Here is a 21,349-nt window from a genome sequence, read left to right as displayed (position 1 = left end):
TTAAGACTTGGTAAACAAGCTCTAATCTGCTTTCAACTGAATGAATCCAAAGTTAGTGATGAAGGTTGACAATTTTGAGTACCATTGCTGCGAGGCTTGCTTTAAGCCATATAAGCTCTTGCACAATTTGCAGACCTTAGGTTGAGATGCCTTTGAGTACCCTAGACGTAATTCCATATACGCATCATCATTAATGCCGCCGTGTAGGAATGTATTGTTTACTCCTAATTGATGTAGAGACCATCCTTAAATGGCTGCCATGGCCAATAAGGCTCTAACGGTGACCATCTTTGCAACTGGGGAGAAGGTTTCTTAATAGTCTAATCCTTATGAGTGTATCCTTTAGCAACCAGTCGTGCCTTGTACCTTTCTACAAATCCATCCGAATTGTATTTGATTTTGAAAACTCATTTGCACCCTATGGCTGATTTCCCATCTGGTAGATCTGTAATAATCCACGTATGATTTTGCTCCAATGCATCAATTTCATTCTGTATAGCCCTGTTTTTCCTCCCCACTATTTTGCACAACCTTGGTACTATTCCGATCGCCTGAGCCTAATTTGACAGTCGGAGTGTATACGACTGCCGCCACCCCCGCTGGTTCCGATCGTGTGTATCTGACCGTGCATTGATTGTGCGCAAGGAGGAATATGTGGAGTGGCTATCGGTTGGCCACGTGGAGGGTCCAATTTCAAGGTCAACAATAATAACTATTTCTTTCGATTTTTTTATGTTGCAATATGTTCTATTGCATTATTTCATCGGTTGGACAATATCAATGTGGAAAGAACTGTCGAGTACATCCTTAGTCGCCAGAATTTGGACGGTGGATTTGGATTCTATTATAAAATGGAAGTTAATGAGAGAATTATAGAGAGGAAATTGAAGAGGATGAATGGAATTTCTTATTGAAGAAAGTGTCTACAATTATGCTATATATATACCACAGAATGTGTGTTATACAAGTAACCTAACAGAATTTCTTCTACACAATTCTTCAACCAGCATCTACGGTATATTCCTTGATGCATCTTCCATCTTCTAGAATGCTCTGTTGGTGTTGAGCTACTGATTTGATTTGTCCAAGTGGCACTTCCAATTCCCTTCATACTTCAGATCCTTTGTGGTTGGCATCTAGACATCGGGCAAGTTCGATGGATCCGATATGACATTGGTGTTTCACTGATCAACAATTTTGCAAGGAAATATATTTTCATGGAATATGACATTCCTTGAGACAAAAGCAAAAACCACAACCATGTTAGTTCACAACAGGTATTCGCCATAGCCCTATATTCTGCCTCTGCAGAGGACCTGGAAATTGTTTCCTTTTCTTTGATTTCCAGAAAATTAAGGAAGATCCTAGGAAAACACGGTAGCCTGTGATGGATCTTCGAGTGTCTGGATATGAGCCCCAGTCAGAGTCGTTGTAGGCTCAAAGTTACAGCATTGATAAGGATAGATAGAACAGACCTTGACCTGGACTTCTCTTGATGTAATGAAGTACTTTGTGCGCTGCATTAATGTGTGGAATTCTGGGTTTATCCATGTATTGGCTTAAAGTCGAACAGCATAGCTATGTCAGGCCAGTCATGATTACATGGAGAAGCCTCCCAATAAGTCTTCTGTATATGGATAGATCATCAAGCAATTCATCTTGGCTTGCTTCACATTCTGGTTTAGGGTGATCTTTGCTAGAGTAGCGCCAATCATACCCGAGTCACACAGTATATCCAACGCATATTTCCTTTGACAAACCATGATTCCACCTTATGATCTTGCTATCTCAATGCCAAGAAAATACTTCAGTGTTCCCAAGTCTTTAATTTTGAACTTTTCATCCGGCAGTAATTTTAACGTATTGACGGATTACATATCATTGTTGGCCACAATAATATCATCCACGTATACTAAGATGGTAGTGAACGAGTCCCCTTAAGACTTGGTAAACAAGCTCTAATCTGCTTTCGACTGAATGAATCCAAAGTTAGTGATGAAGGTTGACAATTTTGAGTACCATTGCTGCGAGGCTTGCTTTAAGCCATATAAGCTCTTGCACAATTTGCAGACCTTAGGTTGAGATGCCTTTGAGTACCCTAGACGTAATTACATATACGCATCATCATTAATGCCACCGTGTAGGAATGTATTGTTTACTCCTAATTGATGTAGAGACCATCTTTAAATGGCTGCCATGGCCAATAAGGCTCTAACGGTGACCATCTTTGCAACTGGGGAGAAGGTTTCTTAATAGTCTAATCCTTATGAGTGTATCCTTTAGCAACCAGTCGTGCCTTGTACCTTTCTACAAATCCATCCGAATTGTATTTGATTTTGAAAACTCATTTGCACCCTATGGCTGATTTCCCATCTGGTAGATCTGTAATAATCCACGTATGATTTTGCTCCAATGCATCAATTTCATTTTGTATAGCCCTGCACCATTATGAAGATTCTAATGCCTCAATGTAACTGTGTGGTTCTATGTGGGAAGTGATAGATGTGGTAGAGCTTTGTGTGCTTGTGATAACTTATGATAGGAAATAGTTGCCTCAATTGTTAAAGGTTTACCTGGAGCTGGATGGACCTTCTGCCCTTTGAATTCTTGAAATGGGTTGGATGAACTGGCCTGTTGACATACAAGATTTTGTAAGTATGAGGGAGTTTTTCTGGTTCTGGTGGATCGTTTAGGTAAGTGGGGACTTGTGCGGATGGATGGTGAGGTGCTATTTTCCAGTTCATTTAAAGGACTTTCTGGACTTGATTTACCTGAGGAGTTTATGAAATTTGGGTTCGTTGTTGGTGATCTGTTGATGTTTGGTGAAGGACTCTGATCATCTAATGGTGTACTGTTGCTGTTGTAGGGTTGGAAAAGCTATGAATTTTGGGATTTAATCATATGATAGTGATCTGTGGTTGGCATCTAGACATCGGGCAAGTTCGATGGATCCGATATGACATTGGTGTTTCACTGATCAACAATTTTGCAAGGAAATATATTTTCATGGAATATGACATTCCTTGAGACAAAAGTCCTTTTATTTTCTAAGTCTAGCAACTTATATCCTTCATTCCAAAAGGGTATCCTAGGAAGATGCTGACAAGAATTTGTTGAATGATCTTCCGTTTTGGGATTTCTTCCATTTAAATAAAGATAATTACACATGTTAGGGTCCTAAATATGGTAAACTATAATTACAATAATTTACAATCAACGTTGACATCCCCCCTCAAATTGATACTGGTTGATCAAAGAGCATCAATTTGCTAATAAGAAACTGATGTCGGTGTCACATCATCGCCTTCGTAAACACAGCAGTGATCTGAACATCCGTGGTGACATGTGGAAGAGAAATAATGCGATCGTCATAAGCCTCACGAATAAAGTGACAATCCACTTCAATATGTTTAGTGCACTCATGGAAAATAGGATTAGCAGCAATTTGTATTGCACTAGTATTGTCAGCATGAAGTGGAGTAGGCTGAAGCTGAAGATAACCAAGCTCCACTAAAAGACCCTGAAGCCAAATAATCTCAAAACAGGTAGAAGACGTAGTGCGATTCTCAAATTTAGTAGAGGATTTAGAGACACGATACTGTTTCTTACTACACCAAGATATAAGTGCATTCCTTAGAAACCTACACCAACCTGTAATCGAGTGACGAGCATCCACACATCCAACCCAATCAGCATCGCTATACCCTACCAATCCAAAAGAAGAGTTAGCAGGAAAGAAGAGACCCCTATCACGTGTACCCAGCAAGTAACGAATGATGCAACGAACAGCAACCAAGTGGAGATGTCGTGGAGCATGCATAAATTGATTAGATCATCAAGCAATTCATCTTGGCTTGCTTCACATTCTGGTTTAGGGTGATCTTTGCTAGAGTAGCGCCAATCATACCCGAGTCACACAGTATATCCAACGCATATTTCCTTTGACAAACCATGATTCCACCTTATGATCTTGCTATCTCAATGCCAAGAAAATACTTCAGTGTTCCCAAGTCTTTAATTTTGAACTTTTCATCCGGCAGTAATTTTAACGTATTGACGGATTACATATCATTGTTGGCCACAATAATATCATCCACGTATACTAAGATGGTAGTGAACGAGTCCCCTTAAGACTTGGTAAACAAGCTCTAATCTGCTTTCGACTGAATGAATCCAAAGTTAGTGATGAAGGTTGACAATTTTGAGTACCATTGCTGCGAGGCTTGCTTTAAGCCATATAAGCTCTTGCACAATTTGCAGACCTTAGGTTGAGATGCCTTTGAGTACCCTAGACGTAATTACATATACGCATCATCATTAATGCCACCGTGTAGGAATGTATTGTTTACTCCTAATTGATGTAGAGACCATCTTTAAATGGCTGCCATGGCCAATAAGGCTCTAACGGTGACCATCTTTGCAACTGGGGAGAAGGTTTCTTAATAGTCTAATCCTTATGAGTGTATCCTTCAGCAACCAGTCGTGCCTTGTACCTTTCTACAGATCCATCCGAATTGTATTTGATTTTGAAAACTCATTTGCACCCTATGGCTGATTTCCCATCTGGTAGATCTGTAATAATCCACGTATGATTTTGCTCCAATGCATCAATTTCATTTTGTATAGCCCTGCACCATTATGAAGATTCTAATGCCTCAATGTAACTGTGTGGTTCTATGTGGGAAGTGATAGATGTGGTAGAGCTTTGTGTGCTTGTGATAACTTATGATAGGAAATAGTTGCCTCAATTGTTAAAGGTTTACCTGGAGATGGATGAACCTTCTGCCCTTTGAATTCTTGAAATGGGTTGGATGAACTGGCCTGTTGACATACAAGATTTTGTAAGTATGAGGGAGTTTTTCTGGTTCTGGTGGATCGTTTAGGTAAGTGGGGACTTGTGCGGATGGATGGTGAGGTGCTATTTTCCAGTTCATTTAAAGGACTTTCTGGACTTGATTTACCTGAGGAGTTTATGAAATTTGGGTTCGTTGTTGGTGATCTGTTGATGTTTGGTGAAGGACTCTGATCATCTAATGGTGTACTGTTGCTGTTGTAGGGTTGGAAAAGCTATGAATTTTGGGATTTAATCATATGATAGTGATCTGTGGTTGGCATCTAGACATCGGGCAAGTTCGATGGATCCGATATGACATTGGTGTTTCACTGATCAACAATTTTGCAAGGAAAGATATTTTCATGGAATATGACATTCCTTGAGACAAGAGTCCTTTTTAGTGGAGACATGAGGAAGAGTGATGATCATGGAATCATAGGCATCCCGAATATAGTGACAATCCACTTCAATATGTTTAGTGCACTCATGGAAAATAGGATTAGCAGCAATTTGTATTGCACTAGTATTGTCAGCATGAAGTGGAGTAGGCTGAAGCTGAAGATAACCAAGCTCCACTAAAAGACCCTGAAGCCAAATAATCTCAAAACAGGTAGAAGACGTAGCGCGATTCTCAAATTTAGTAGAGGATTTAGAGACACGATACTGTTTCTTACTACACCAAGATATAAGTGCATTCTTTAGAAACCTACACCAACCTGTAATCGAGTGACGAGCATCCACACATCCAACCCAATCAGCATCGCTATACCCTACCAATCCAAAAGAAGAGTTAGCAGGAAAGAAGAGACCCCTATCATGTGTACCCAGCAAGTAACGAATGATGCAACGAACAGCAACCAAGTGGAGATGTCGTGGAGCATGCATAAATTGACGTACTTGTTGTACGGTAAAAGAAATATCAGTTCGAGTAATAGTGAGATAATTCAAACTACCTACTAACTGGCGATATAGGGAGGGATTGTAAAAAAGATCGCCCTCCGCCTTGCTATATTTCACATTCACCTCTAAAGGAGTATCAACCGAGTGACCATCCTGAAGTCCAGCTAAAGCGATCAACTTCTTCGTATACTTGTGCTGATGCAAAAAGTACCCGTTGGACTAAAAGTACCTCAAGACCTAAGAAATACTGCAAAGGCCCCAAATCTTTCATATGGAAAGACTCTTTCAGTTGGTTTTGAATATGAGATATTAGTGTAGAGTCAATCCTGATAATAACAATATCATCTACATAGACCAAAAGAAGTATTGTACCCACCTTAGAATTCGAGATGAAGAGAGAAGAATCATATTTACTATAGATAAATGATAAACTCAAGAGAGTAGAGCTACTTCAACCCATAAAGTGAGTAGTTTAGCGTACACACATCTGAAGATGGTAATGAGAAGAGACCTGCATGAGGGGTCATATAAATTTCTTCTTTAAGATCACCATATAGAAAAGCATTCTTGACATCCATTTGCCACAAAGACCATCCCTTGGAGGCAGCTACAGCTAGGACAGTTCGAACCGTAGTCATTTTGACAACAGGAGCAAATGTCTCCTCATAATCTACGCCATATTCTTAACGATTCCCAAGAGCCACCAATCAAGCTTTATAACGTTTTAGCGATCCATCACAGTGGAGCTTGACAGAATAAATCCATTTACATCCAATAGGTTTGATGCCAGGAGAGCAAGAAACGATATTCCATGTATGATTCTCTTGAAGAGCCTGAAGTTTCTCTTGTATAGCTTTCTCCCAACAAGGTTAGGTAACAGCCTGAGAAAAAGAAGACAGAACTGTGCAATGAGATAAGATAGCATAGAAACCATATCGATAAGGAGGGTGAGTAATGCGGGTGGATCGACAAAGAGTAGCATGGTCTGGCATCGGATCAGGATCAGGACTGGGATTGGGATCTAAAACTTGGATGGAGAGTGAAGCTAAAGGTCGTCGTCGCTAATATATCATGCCCTATGTGGTTGGCATCTAGACATCGGGCAAGTTCGATGGATCCGATATGACATTGGTGTTTCACTGATCAACAATTTTGCAAGGAAAGATATTTTCATGGAATATGACATTCCTTGAGACAAGAGTCCTTTTATTTTCTAAGTCTAGCAACTTATATCCTTCATTCCAAAAGGGTATCCTAGGAAGATGCTGACAAGAATTTGTTGAATGATCTTCCGTTTTGGGATTTCTTCCATTTAAATAAAGATAATTACACATGTTAGGGTCCTAAATATGGTAAACTATAATTACAATAATTTACAATCAACGTTGACATCCCCCCTCAAATTGATACTGGTTGATCAAAGAGCATCAATTTACTAATAAGAAACTGATGTCGGTGTCACATCATCGCCTTCGTAAACACATCAGTAATCTGAACATCCGTGGTGACATGTGGAAGAGAAATAATGCGATCGTCATAAGCCTCACGAATAGAGTGACAATCCACTTCAATATGTTTAGTGCACTCATGGAAAATAGGATTAGCAGCAATTTGTATTGCACTAGTATTGTCAGCATGAAGTGGAGTAGGCTGAAGCTGAAGATAACCAAGCTCCACTAAAAGACCCCGAAGCCAAATAATCTCAAAACAGGTAGAAGACGTAGCGCGATTCTCAAATTTAGTAGAGGATTTAGAGACACGATACTGTTTCTTACTACACCAAGATATAAGTGCATTCTTTAGAAACCTACACCAACCTGTAATCGAGTGACGAGCATCCACACATCCAACCCAATCAGCATCGCTATACCCTACCAATCCAAAAGAAGAGTTAGCAGGAAAGAAGAGACCCCTATCATGTGTACCCAGCAAGTAACGAATGATGCAACGAACAGCAACCAAGTGGAGATGTCGTGGAGCATGCATAAATTGACGTACTTGTTGTACGGTAAAAGAAATATCAGTTCGAGTAATAGTGAGATAATTCAAACTACCTACTAACTGGCGATATAGGGAGGGATTGTAAAAAAGATCGCCCTCCGCCTTGCTATATTTCACATTCACCTCTAAAGGAGTATCAACCGAGTGACCATCCTGAAGTCCAGCTAAAGCGATCAACTTCTTCGTATACTTGTGCTGATGCAAAAAGTACCCGTTGGACTAAAAGTACCTCAAGACCTAAGAAATACTGCAAAGGCCCCAAATCTTTCATATGGAAAGACTCTTTCAGTTGGTTTTGAATATGAGATATTAGTGTAGAGTCAATCCTGATAATAACAATATCATCTACATAGACCAAAAGAAGTATTGTACCCACCTTAGAATTCGAGATGAAGAGAGAAGAATCATATTTACTATAGATAAATGATAAACTCAAGAGAGTAGAGCTACTTCAACCCATAAAGTGAGTAGTTTAGCGTACACACATCTGAAGATGGTAATGAGAAGAGACCTGCATGAGGGGTCATATAAATTTCTTCTTTAAGATCACCATATAGAAAAGCATTCTTGACATCCATTTGCCACAAAGACCATCCCTTGGAGGCAGCTACAGCTAGGACAGTTCGAACCGTAGTCATTTTGACAACAGGAGCAAATGTCTCCTCATAATCTACGCCATATTCTTAACGATTCCCAAGAGCCACCAATCAAGCTTTATAACGTTTTAGCGATCCATCACAGCGGAGCTTGACAGAATAAATCCATTTCCATCCAATAGGTTTGATGCCAGGAGAGCAAGAAACGATATTCCATGTATGATTCTCTTGAAGAGCCTGAAGTTTCTCTTGTATAGCTTTCTCCCAACAAGGTTAGGTAACAGCCTGAGAAAAAGAAGACAGAACTGTGCAATGAGATAAGATAGCATAGAAACCATATCGATAAGGAGGGTGAGTAATGCAGGTGGATCGACAAAGAGTAGCATGGTCTGGCATCGGATCAGGATCAGGACTGGGATTGGGATCTAAAACTTGGATGGAGAGTGAAGCTAAAGGTCGTCGTCGCTAATATATCATGCCCTATTTAAAATGCTCAATAGGATGAGAACTATCCTCGAAGCTAATAAGAGGAGCTAAATCAGAAGAAGACACATATTGTTGGAAGTAATATTGATTCTCAAAGAAAATCACATTGCAAAAGATATGAAAACGATTAGCAACACCATCATAACAAACAAAACCCTTCTGAGTAATGATGTAACCCATGAAAGCACATCGTATGGATTGAGCAGCAAGCTTATGTCGCTCATAGGGAGGTAAATGAATGAAGCAAATGCAACCAAAAGTATGTTAACATGTCATAACCAAGATGTACACCATGCAAGCGAAAATAAGGTGAGTTAAAACTCAAATGCTGGGTAGGAAGTCAATTAATTAGATAGACCACTGTGGAGAGGGCTTCTACCCAAAATTTAGGTGGAATTGAGGATTTCAGGAGTAAGGCTCTAACAAAATCCAACAAGTGACGATTCTTTCTTTCCGCCACTCCGTTCTGCTGAAGAGTATATGGACAAGAGCGTCAAGAGAGAATACCCTTTGCTGTAAGAAGGTCTGGCACTGATGTGATATATATTCACCATCATTGTTGGACCTAAGAATTCAAATACTGGAAGAAAATTGTGTCTCAATGTAAGCTACAAAAGTCTGAAGAACTGTACTGACCTCACTCTTAGATCAAAGAAAATATATCCAAGTATAGCAACCAAAATCATCAATAAACGTCACAAAATACTTATAATTGGCATGTGAAATAACAAGTGTTATACCCTAAATATCACTATGAATAACTTATTAGCCTAGCTCCCATGAGTCGGAAATGGAAGAATCTTACCTTTCCTAAGTTTACAAGCATCACAGTCAAAAGACAGATTGGAAAATTGATGCTTATCTTTATTGCCTAACAAACCACATTTCAACAAATGAGATAAAATTGCAGTATTAGGATGACCCAATCGTTTATGCCAAATTTCATGTTTAAGTCCAACTTCAATACAAGCTAAAGACATAGTAGTAGGAATAGTAAACTGTAGCGGGAATAATCTTCCGACTTTAGGTCCCTTCTCGATCACTTTCCCCGATCCTACACAAGACAACCAACACGAGAGAAACTCACATCAAAGTTATTATCAACTAATTGAGCAACTGAAATCAAGTTAGTGGATAGACTCAGTGATACAAAAACAGTCTCCTCATAATCTACGCCATATTCTTAACGATTCCCAAGAGCCACCAATCAAGCTTTATAACGTTTTAGCGATCCATCACAGCGGAGCTTGACAGAATAAATCCATTTCAAGATGGCCCAATATCACCAACACTAGTAATCGGAAGGGTATTCCCATTAGCAATTTAAATATATTGTGTACTAAAATAGCGTCAAATGTTATATAATGAGGCACAACTACCTGTCATATGATTTGATGCTCCTGAATCGACAAACTAAGAAGAAGAAACAACTTGCCCCTTACCTTAACAGCCTGAGAAAAAGAAGACAGAACTGTGCAATGAGATAAGATAGCATAGAAACCATATCGATAAGGAGGGTGAGTAATGCAGGTGGATCGACAAAGAGTAGCATGGTCTGGCATCGGATCAGGATCAGGACTGGGATTGGGATCTAAAACTTGGATGGAGAGTGAAGCTGAAGGTCGTCGTCGCTAATATATCATGCCCTGTTTAAAATGCTCAATAGGATGAGAACTATCCTCGAAGCTAATAAGAGGAGCTAAATCAGAAGAAGACACATATTGTTGGAAGTAATATTGATTCTCAAAGAAAATCACATTGCAAAAGATATGAAAACGATTAGCAACACCATCATAACAAACAAAACCCTTCTGAGTAATGATGTAACCCATGAAAGCACATCGTATGGATTGAGCAGCAAGCTTATGTCGCTCATAGGGAGGTAAATGAATGAAGCAAATGCAACCAAAAGTATGTTAACATGTCATAACCAAGATGTACACCATGCAAGCGAAAATAAGGTGAGTTAAAATTCAAATGCTGGGTAGGAAGTCAATTAATTAGATAGACCACTGTGGAGAGGGCTTCTACCCAAAATTTAGGTGGAATTGAGGATTTCAGGAGTAAGGCTCTAACAAAATCCAACAAGTGACGATTCTTTCTTTCCGCCACTCCGTTCTGCTGAAGAGTATATGGACAAGAGCGTCAAGAGAGAATACCCTTTGCTGTAAGAAGGTTTGGCACTGATGTGATATATATTCACCATCATTGTTGGACCTAAGAATTCAAATACTGGAAGAAAATTGTGTCTCAATGTAAGCTACAAAAGTCTGAAGAACTGTACTGACCTCACTCTTAGATCGAAGAAAATATATCCAAGTATAAGCGTCAAGAGAGAATACCCTTTGCTGTAAGAAGGTCTGGCACTGATGTGATATATATTCACCATCATTGTTGGACCTAAGAATTCAAATACTGGAAGAAAATTGTGTCTCAATGTAAGCTACAAAAGTCTGAAGAACTGTACTGACCTCACTCTTAGATCAAAGAAAATATATCCAAGTATAGCAACCAAAATCATCAATAAACGTCACAAAATACTTATAATTGGCATGTGAAATAACAAGTGTTATACCCTAAATATCACTATGAATAACTTATTAGCCTAGCTCCCATGAGTCGGAAATGGAAGAATCTTACCTTTCCTAAGTTTACAAGCATCACAGTCAAAAGACAGATTGGAAAATTGATGCTTATCTTTATTGCCTAACAAACCACATTTCAACAAATGAGATAAAATTGCAGTATTAGGATGACCCAATCGTTTATGCCAAATTTCATGTTTAAGTCCAACTTCAATACATGCTAAAGACATAGTAGTAGGAATAGTAAACTGTAGCGGGAATAATCTTCCGACTTTAGGTCCCTTCTCGATCACTTTCCCCGATCCTACACAAGACAACCAACACGAGAGAAACTCACATCAAAGTTATTATCAACTAATTGAGCAACTGAAATCAAGTTAGTGGATAGACTCAGTGATACAAAAACATTATCAAAAGATGGCCCAATATCACCAACACTAGTAATCGGAAGGGTATTCCCATTAGCAATTTAAATATATTGTGTACTAAAATAGCGTCAAATGTTATATAATGAGGCACAACTACCTGTCATATGATTTGATGCTCCTGAATCGACAAACTAAGAAGAAGAAACAACTTGCCCCTTACCTTGTAACCCTAATGCAGAAAAGGTAGAAGCAATCATTTGCTAAACCATCTCTGAGGTAAGAGCAGGTTGGCTGGTACTAGCTTGGGAAACAGCTGGAGTAGTACCTTGAACAGCAGCATGAAAAGCATTGGCTTTCCGATTTGGAGGTCTGGTAGGACAGTCCCTGATGAAATGATTAGATTGCTTACAATAATTACATATTTTCTGAGGGCAGTTACACGCAATATGACCATGACCTTTGCAATAGAAATACTGAAGTTTACCTTTCCTCCATCCTTGAGCAACATAAGCCACATTGACCACATCAGGTGAGGAAAAATCGACTCCAATATGAGCTTGAATAGCCAGTTGTTGTTCCTCACGTAGAAGTTCACCCAGACACACATCCAACGAAGGAACTGGATCACGATTTAATAAGGCTGCTTGAACCACTTCAAATTACGGTCGTAATTTCATAAGAAACTGATCCCGCTTACTAATCTCCTGAACTTCCTGTAGTGCTAATAACGCCGTTGCCAGGACCTTAGCATATAATATGCCCGAGTACTCACTCCACAAAGCCAGAAAACCCGAATAATATTGTTTAATTGTGAGATTACCCTGACCGTATTTGGCAATCTCTAATTCCAAATGAAATCTCCTTGCATTATTGTCCTGGCAAATAAATGCTCTTTAAGTACTCTCACATTTCCTTAGCAGTGGTGAAGGAGCGTAAATTATTCACCATGTATGCGTCCATAGATCCCAGAATCCAAGAAATAATATGAGCATCCTTTGTTTCCTATGCACTAAAATCTTTAGAATCCTCCGACACTTTAGAAAATCCATCAATATGACCCGGATTCTTTCTTTCCGCCACTCCGTTCTGCTGAAGAGTATATGGACAAGAGCGTCAAGAGAGAATACCCTTTGCTGTAAGAAGGTTTGGCACTGATGTGATATATATTCACCATCATTGTTGGACCTAAGAATTCAAATACTGGAAGAAAATTGTGTCTCAATGTAAGCTACAAAAGTCTGAAGAACTGTACTGACCTCACTCTTAGATCGAAGAAAATATATCCAAGTATAGCAACCAAAATCATCAATAAACGTCACAAAATACTTATAATTGGCATGTGAAATAACAAGTGTTATACCCTAAATATCACTATGAATAACTTATTAGCCTAGCTCCCATGAGTCGGAAATGGAAGAATCTTACCTTTCCTAAGTTTACAAGCATCACAGTCAAAAGATAGATTGGAAAATTGATGCTTATCTTTATTGCCTAAAAAACCACATTTCAACAAATGAGATAAAATTGCAGTATTAGGATGACCCAATCGTTTATGCCAAATTTCATGTTTAAGTCCAACTTCAATACATGCTAAAGACATAGTAGTAGGAATAGTAAACTGTAGCGGGAATAATCTTCCGACTTTAGGTCCCTTCTCGATCACTTTCCCCGATCCTACACAAGACAACCAACACGAGAGAAACTCACATCAAAGTTATTATCAACTAATTGAGCAACTGAAATCAAGTTAGTGGATAGACTCAGTGATACAAAAACATTATCAAAAGATGGCCCAATATCACCAACACTAGTAATCGGAAGGGTATTCCCATTAGCAATTTAAATATATTGTGTACTAAAATAGCGTCGAATGTTATATAATGAGGCACAACTACCAATCATATGATTTGATGCTCCTGAATCGACAAACTAAGAAGAAGAAACAACTTGCCCCTTACCCTGTAACCCTAATGCAGAAAAGGTAGAAGCAATCATTTGCTAAACCATCTCTGAGGTAAGAGCAGGTTGGCTGGTACTAGCTTGGGAAACAGCTGGAGTAGTACCTTGAACAGCAGCATGAAAAGCATTGGCTTTCCGATTTGGAGGTCTGGTAGGACAGTCCCTGATGAAATGATTAGATTGCTTACAATAATTACATATTTTCTGAGGGCAGTTACACGCAATATGACCATGACCTTTGCAATAGAAATACTGAAGTTTACCTTTCCTCCATCCTTGAGCAACATAAGCCACATTGACCACATCAGGTGAGGAAAAATCGACTCCAATATGAGCTTGAATAGCCAGTTGTTGTTCCTCACGTAGAAGTTCACCCAGACACACATCCAACGAAGGAACTGGATCACGATTTAATAAGGCTGCTTGAACCATTTCAAATTATGGTCGTAATTTCATAAGAAACTGATCCCGCTTACTAATCTCCTGAACTTCCTGTAGTGCTAATAACGTCGTTGCCAGGACCTTAGCATATAATACGCCTGAGTACTCACTCCACAAAGCCAGAAAACCCGAATAATATTGTTTAATAGTGAGATTACCCTGACCGTATTTGGCAATCTCTAATTCCAAATGAAATCTCCTTGCATTATTGTCCTGGAAAATAAATGCTCTTTAAGTACTCCCACATTTCCTTAGCAGTGGTGAAGGAGCGTAAATTATTCACCATGTATGCGTCCATAGATCCCAGAATCCAAGAAATAATATGAGCATCCTTTGTTTCCTATGCACTAAAATCTTTAGAATCCTCCGACACTTTAGAAAATCCATCAATATGACCCGAAAGCTCCTTTCCTTTCAAAAATATTTTGAACTGGAACTCCCATGTCGAGTAATTCTTACCCGTGAACTTAACACAAAAAGTTTCAATAGACATAACTTTATAATGGAAATAAAACACCCACACTAAATATCCAACTGCCAACCTTGCACGGACTAATCCACAAGAAAATAAGCCCACTAGAAATTGGACAGGCGACGCACACAGTAATGGAAAAATTCACCAAGCCCAACTCTCAACTAACCAAACCGACCCTCTGACACTAGACCACAGAAATTGGCCAACATAGAAATTCAAAAAATTGACCCACCGGCCCACTTACACCATACGCCAGACAGAATAAGCGATGGAGATGAAGAAAAAGTTGAAGATCATCCCACCGACGAAGAAGATGGGACCTCAATGACCTCGACACGCTCCCCAACCGAAGAACCACCAAGAGTTGCGTTGAAGACTAGGGCTGGACATGGTCCGGTTCGGTTCGGTTCTAACGAGAACCGAATCAACCCAAAATTTTCGGGTATTTAGTAAGTGGAACCGTCGGGTCCAAATTTAATTACGGAATCGTTCGGGTTCGGTTCGGTTCAAGATGGCCCAATATCACCAACACTAGTAATCGGAAGGGTATTCCCATTAGCAATTTAAATATATTGTGTACTAAAATAGCGTCGAATGTTATATAATGAGGCACAACTACCAATCATATGATTTGATGCTCCTGAATCGACAAACTAAGAAGAAGAAACAACTTGCCCCTTACCCTGTAACCCTAATGCAGAAAAGGTAGAAGCAATCATTTGCTAAACCATCTCTGAGGTAAGAGCAGGTTGGCTGGTACTAGCTTGGGAAACAGCTGGAGTAGTACCTTGAACAGCAGCATGAAAAGCATTGGCTTTCCGATTTGGAGGTCTGGTAGGACAGTCCCTGATGAAATGATTAGATTGCTTACAATAATTACATATTTTCTGAGGGCAGTTACACGCAATATGACCATGACCTTTGCAATAGAAATACTGAAGTTTACCTTTCCTCCATCCTTGAGCAACATAAGCCACATTGACCACATCAGGTGAGGAAAAATCGACTCCAATATGAGCTTGAATAGCCAGTTGTTGTTCCTCACGTAGAAGTTCACCCAGACACACATCCAACGAAGGAACTGGATCACGATTTAATAAGGCTGCTTGAACCATTTCAAATTATGGTCGTAATTTCATAAGAAACTGATCCCGCTTACTAATCTCCTGAACTTCCTGTAGTGCTAATAACGTCGTTGCCAGGACCTTAGCATATAATACGCCTGAGTACTCACTCCACAAAGCCAGAAAACCCGAATAATATTGTTTAATAGTGAGATTACCCTGACCGTATTTGGCAATCTCTAATTCCAAATGAAATCTCCTTGCATTATTGTCCTGGAAAATAAATGCTCTTTAAGTACTCCCACATTTCCTTAGCAGTGGTGAAGGAGCGTAAATTATTCACCATGTATGCGTCCATAGATCCCAGAATCCAAGAAATAATATGAGCATCCTTTGTTTCCTATGCACTAAAATCTTTAGAATCCTCCGGCACTTTAGAAAATCCATCAATATGACCCCAAAGCTCCTTTCCTTTCAAAAATATTTTGAACTGGAACTCCCATGTCGAGTAATTCTTACCCGTGAACTTAACACAAAAAGTTTCAATAGACATAACTTTATAATGGAAATAAAACACCCACACTAAATATCCAACTGCCAACCTTGCACGGACTAATCCACAAGAAAATAAGCCCACTAGAAATTGGACAGGCAACGCACACAGTAATGGAAAAATTCACCAAGCCCAACTCTCAACTAACCAAACCGACCCTCTGACACTAGACCACAGAAATTGGCCAACATAGAAATTCAAACAATTGACCCACCGGCCCACTTACACCATACGCCAGACAGAATAAGCGATGGAGATGAAGAAAAAGTTGAAGATCATCCCACCGACGAAGAAGATGGGACCTCAATGACCTCGACACGCACCCCAACCGAAGAACCACCAAGAGTTGCGTTGAAGACTAGGGCTGGACATGGTCCGGTTCGGTTCGGTTCTAACGAGAACCGAATCAACCCGAAATTTTCGGGTATTTAGTAAGTGGAACCGTCGGGTCCAAATTTAATTACGGAATCATTCGGGTTCGGTTCCATTCGGTTCGGTTCGGTCCGGTTCGGTCCCATTCGATTTCCTATTATAATTAAATTTTTTAATATATACAAAGTTACGTTAATTTAATTAATGATATATTTAATATTAGCTCTTACAAAATAACGTAGTTCAATCTTATATGTTTCACGTCTCTCTTTGCTAAATTATTCATAAATTTGATTATTAAAATCACAGAAAGAGAAAAATAACGAGCTCAAAATAATTAAGAGAGGTGTTTTAGAGTTTTAATTCGATTTTCTCCGGTAGAAACGACACTACAGTAGAATAACAGATTTGGATAAAATTGAGGTCAATTTGATTAAGTCGATTTTGAACTGAATATTAGAAATTGGAAAATCATATTTTGTGGTTTGAACTAAATTAACTAGTTAACAAATTTATTTAGAAAAAATAAAATAATTTTACTTATTTAAAATAAATTAATTAAAAAAATTACAGAGATTCGGTTCTTATTCGGTTCTTCGGGTCTTGGCCTAGAACCGAGAACCGAACCATACCCGTCGGTTCCTGATTCAAATACCCGTTCGGGTATTTAACTTGAGAAGAACCGTCGGGTTCGATTTTGTTCGGTTCGGTTCGGGAGTTTTGTCCAGCCCTATTGAAGACGACAACTTGGGAACAATACTGATGAAGAACAGAAGATACCCATTTCCACCATTGTGCTAAAGACGACGAGATAACCCAACCAAGCCGTCGACCAGAATTGGTCGACTTGATTTCCAAATAACACCCACACAGTGTACTGGAAAACCGAAGGAAGTCCATCGAGTAGCTTCCATGCTAAGGACAGACCGAAAAAAATTGATGATTCAGGGATGAGTTCCTTTAGGTAGGCTCTGATACCATGACAAGAGTTGGCTGAATGATCTCCCATTTTTGGGATTTCTTCCATTTAAATGGAGATAATTACACATGTTAGGGTCCTAAATATGGCAAGCTATAATTACAATAATTTACAACCAATTGTCTATGCAATTATGGTAGAATAATATTCGATCGAAATCTTTTGTAATCTCATCGATTTTTTCATCAAACTCGTTGACAGATGCATCATCTAGCTCTTGGATCAAACTTATGCCTGTTGTGCATTAGGGTAGTGGGAAATGCTAAGCATCCAAAAACCTTAAGATGAAAGTAGTTTGGCTTGGTTTTGAGCAAAATTTCAAAAGGTGTCTTGTGATCTAGAAGCGATGAATGGTCTTATTTATAAGGTAAATAGCAGTGACAAAACAGTCATTCCAATATTTCATGGGAATTCCACTTTGAAATCTTAAAGCCTTTGCTACATTGAGTATGTGCTGGTGCTTGCTCTCCACAACAGATTTTTGTTATGGAGTTTCAACACAAGCCATTTGATGCACAATCCCTTTCTCAAGGTAGAAGTTTTTCTTGTTTTGTCACTTCTTATTATCTTGATTTCGGTTTCAAATTGGTTTTCAATCATCTCACAGAATCCTTGCAAAGTAATACCAGCATCAGATTTATTTTTCAAAGTATAGATCCAAGTGCATTTACTGTAATCCTCCATTATTGTCAAAAAATATCTTGAGCCATCATAGGCTATTTCATTACATGGTCCCCAAAGATCACAATGAACGAAATCAAAACATTTTGCCGACCGATGTTGACTAACAGGAAAAGGAGGCTTGTGCATTTTAGCTAAACGACAGATCATGCAAGGCTTAGTGTTATTTGTGTATGTGGGGATTTGATTGCTGTTTATGGATTTAAGAATGTTGGTTGAAGGAATGAAGGGTGCCCTAGCCTAGAGTGCTAGAGATCGAATTCTTCAGTATGTGTAACAACAGCTATGGTAGTCTTGGAATTGGATATAGCATCCAGGAAGGCAGATGGAAAATTTTTCCCTTACTACAAATGAGACAAGAGTTTGAAGTGGTAGCCAATTTTCTAGCTAAAATTAAGTTGAAGTAGAAAGATGGAACACAAAGCACGTCATGTAGAATTACAATTTTTGAAATTCTTATTGTGCCTATATGAGTGACAGCAATATTGGTGAATAGGAAACTTGTGCTATGATATTGGTGAATAGAGAGATTTCACTGATCATATGGTTTGTGGCACCTGTGTCTAGGATCCAAGGTGTGGTAGTTTGAGATTTTGATTTTAATGCATAAACAGAGAGACATAGAGATATACCAAAGACAGTGGGCATTTGAACTTCAGCAGTACAAGGAATAATGACAGAATGATCTTCGTTTGCCAAATGATGGTGATGAAACACTCTGTTTGTTGAGGAGTGCTATGAACTGGCTGTATTGAACCTGTGTAATGTGAAAATGAGCACTCTCAGGGATCTCAATATGCTTTTGTTCTTGGACAGTGATGTCGGTAACCTGATTGGTAGAATCGTTGGGAGATTTATCCTTGTTGTAGAGTTTGTGTCCCGCGGGGTAACCATGGATTTTGAAGCATTTGTCTATGCTGTATCCGGGAGGCTACAATGAGAACATTTTTGCTTGTTGGGATTAGTTTTGAGCACCTTTCCAATGAGTGGCCAACATTCTTACAATGGGTGCAAAAATACTTGGCAATTCAGTTAGCTGTGTATTGAGTTCTACTTCAAACTCCTCGAGCCATCATTGCCATGGATTCATTGATAGGTAGATCCATTGAAATCTGTCTCCTCTTCTCTTCCTACTGTATAATGGTATATACTTCGTTAAGTCCAGGGAAAGGCTTGATATGGAGAATTTGTGCTTTGATATCCTTATAAGTTTCGTTGAGGCCCATAAGAATCGCATGACCCAGTCGCTTTACTGATTATCAACAACAGTTGCAAGTCCTCCATAGGTACAATTAGGCACAGGTTCACAGTTCATTAATTCATCAAGGAGAGTTTTATAATTTGAAAAATAAACACTCACAACATCCTGATTTTGCATTAAGGCGTTGATGGTTTGAATTGCCTCATAAATTCGTGGAGCATTCTGCTGAGCCAATCGATGTTCGAGTTCCAGCCAAAGTTCTCTTGCAGTATCTGCATAAGGAGTACAGGATTTTACTTCAATGGACATGGTATTCTATAACCAGGCAATCACGAGGTCATTGCGCGAAGCCAGTGCTCAATCAAAGAGCTATTGGGGTCTGTTGGTTCTGTCAAGCTGCCATCAATAAACCCAAGTATGTTCTTAATTCTAAGGGCCCTTTTTATGGACCTTGTCCAGGCATAGTAGTTGGTATTGTATAATACATAGGTAACTAGTATTGTCCTAGAACTGTCATTTCCATCGATGTAGTATGGGCTGTGGGGATGAGTGGGATCATTGAGATTTGGTGCAGAGTAGCTGTTTGTATTAATGTGTGGGTTGGTATTTTGGTTTTGTTGAGCATTTGGATTGAGATTTTGATGTGTAGTAGATTGGGAATTTGGATTGATATCTTTATGCGTAGTAGATTGAGTCTCTATGCTATGACTTTCAGCCATTGTTATGGCTCTTATACCATATTATAAAATGGAAGTCAAGGAGAAAATTATAGAAAGGAAATTGAAGAGGATGAATGGAATTTGTTATTGAAGAAAGAGTCTACAATGATGCTATATATATATATATATGAGAGAATGTGTGCTATACAAGTAACCTAACAGAATTTTCTTCTACACAATTCTTCAGCTAGCATTTACGGTATATTCTTTGCTGCATCTTCCGCCTTCTAGAATGCTCTGTTGGTGCCGGCTACTGACTTGGTTTGTCCAAGTGGCACTTCCAATTCTCTTCATACTTCAACAAATGCACACCTGGAGCAGAATCTCATGCTGGGCAAAGTATGTTGCACAATATTCAACGTTATATTTCCCTAAGAATTGTTTTTAGTCATTTCTCCACTAGAAAAACACACACACATTATTTGTTTTTGCTGTAGTGATTTAGAAAATATTTGTGCACCAAGTAAATAGAACAACAAACGACAAAACCAATCCTTAAACCTTATTTCCAATACTAGTCTATGCTACGTGCGATGCACGAGCTATGCATAAATTATGGTTTAGTTAGCGTATGTATTGAATATGTTTGAAAATATATGGGAAGTTGGAATTATTGGTAAGGAACTAACCAGTTATACGAGTCGATCACTCATCTTCTTCCACTCGTCTTTCTTCCACAAAATGTCATTTTTCTACCAAAAGTTGCAGAATCAATAAAATCCATTAATAATGAGAATTCAAGTCATAGTTAGTCAAAGAAATACTCCACTAAACAGTAAAAGCATTCCAAGCAAAAAAAGCTAGCACCATAGCAGTACATCCTTCAACAAATTATAGTAGATATAAATGTATTATTGTACAGTAAAGAAATAATTCAAGATAAAACAGAAGTTAGAACCTGAAAATCCTAAAATTCTTCATCAACAGCTATTTTTCCTTAATGGAATGTTGAATACTCCTTAAAACGCGGTTGTTCTACAACACTTAGGTGTCCATTCGTGATGAGGAATTTGAGCAGTGTAACTAAACTTCAAGGCACTGTATTGTTAAACGATGCTTTGATAGATATTTCATTAACTCAAACTTTGTAGAATTCAAAAACTCCTTAACATTACTCAATACTACATCTAATTCT

General features: G+C 38.8%; 1 pseudogene; it reads left to right on the top strand.

Annotated features, from left to right (window-relative positions):
* The first annotated feature begins 250 nt into the window (after positions 1-250).
* Positions 251-21,349, top strand: part of LOC111371062 — a 43,911-nt pseudogene continuing 22,812 nt past the window's right edge.

The sequence above is a fragment of the Olea europaea genome, chromosome 22 (genome assembly GCF_002742605.1).
Source record: "Olea europaea var. sylvestris chromosome 22, O_europaea_v1, whole genome shotgun sequence".
NCBI lineage: Eukaryota > Viridiplantae > Streptophyta > Magnoliopsida > Lamiales > Oleaceae > Olea > Olea europaea.
The sequence above is the reverse complement of the archived record's forward strand: the minus strand, read 5'-3'. Positions and strand labels throughout refer to the sequence as shown.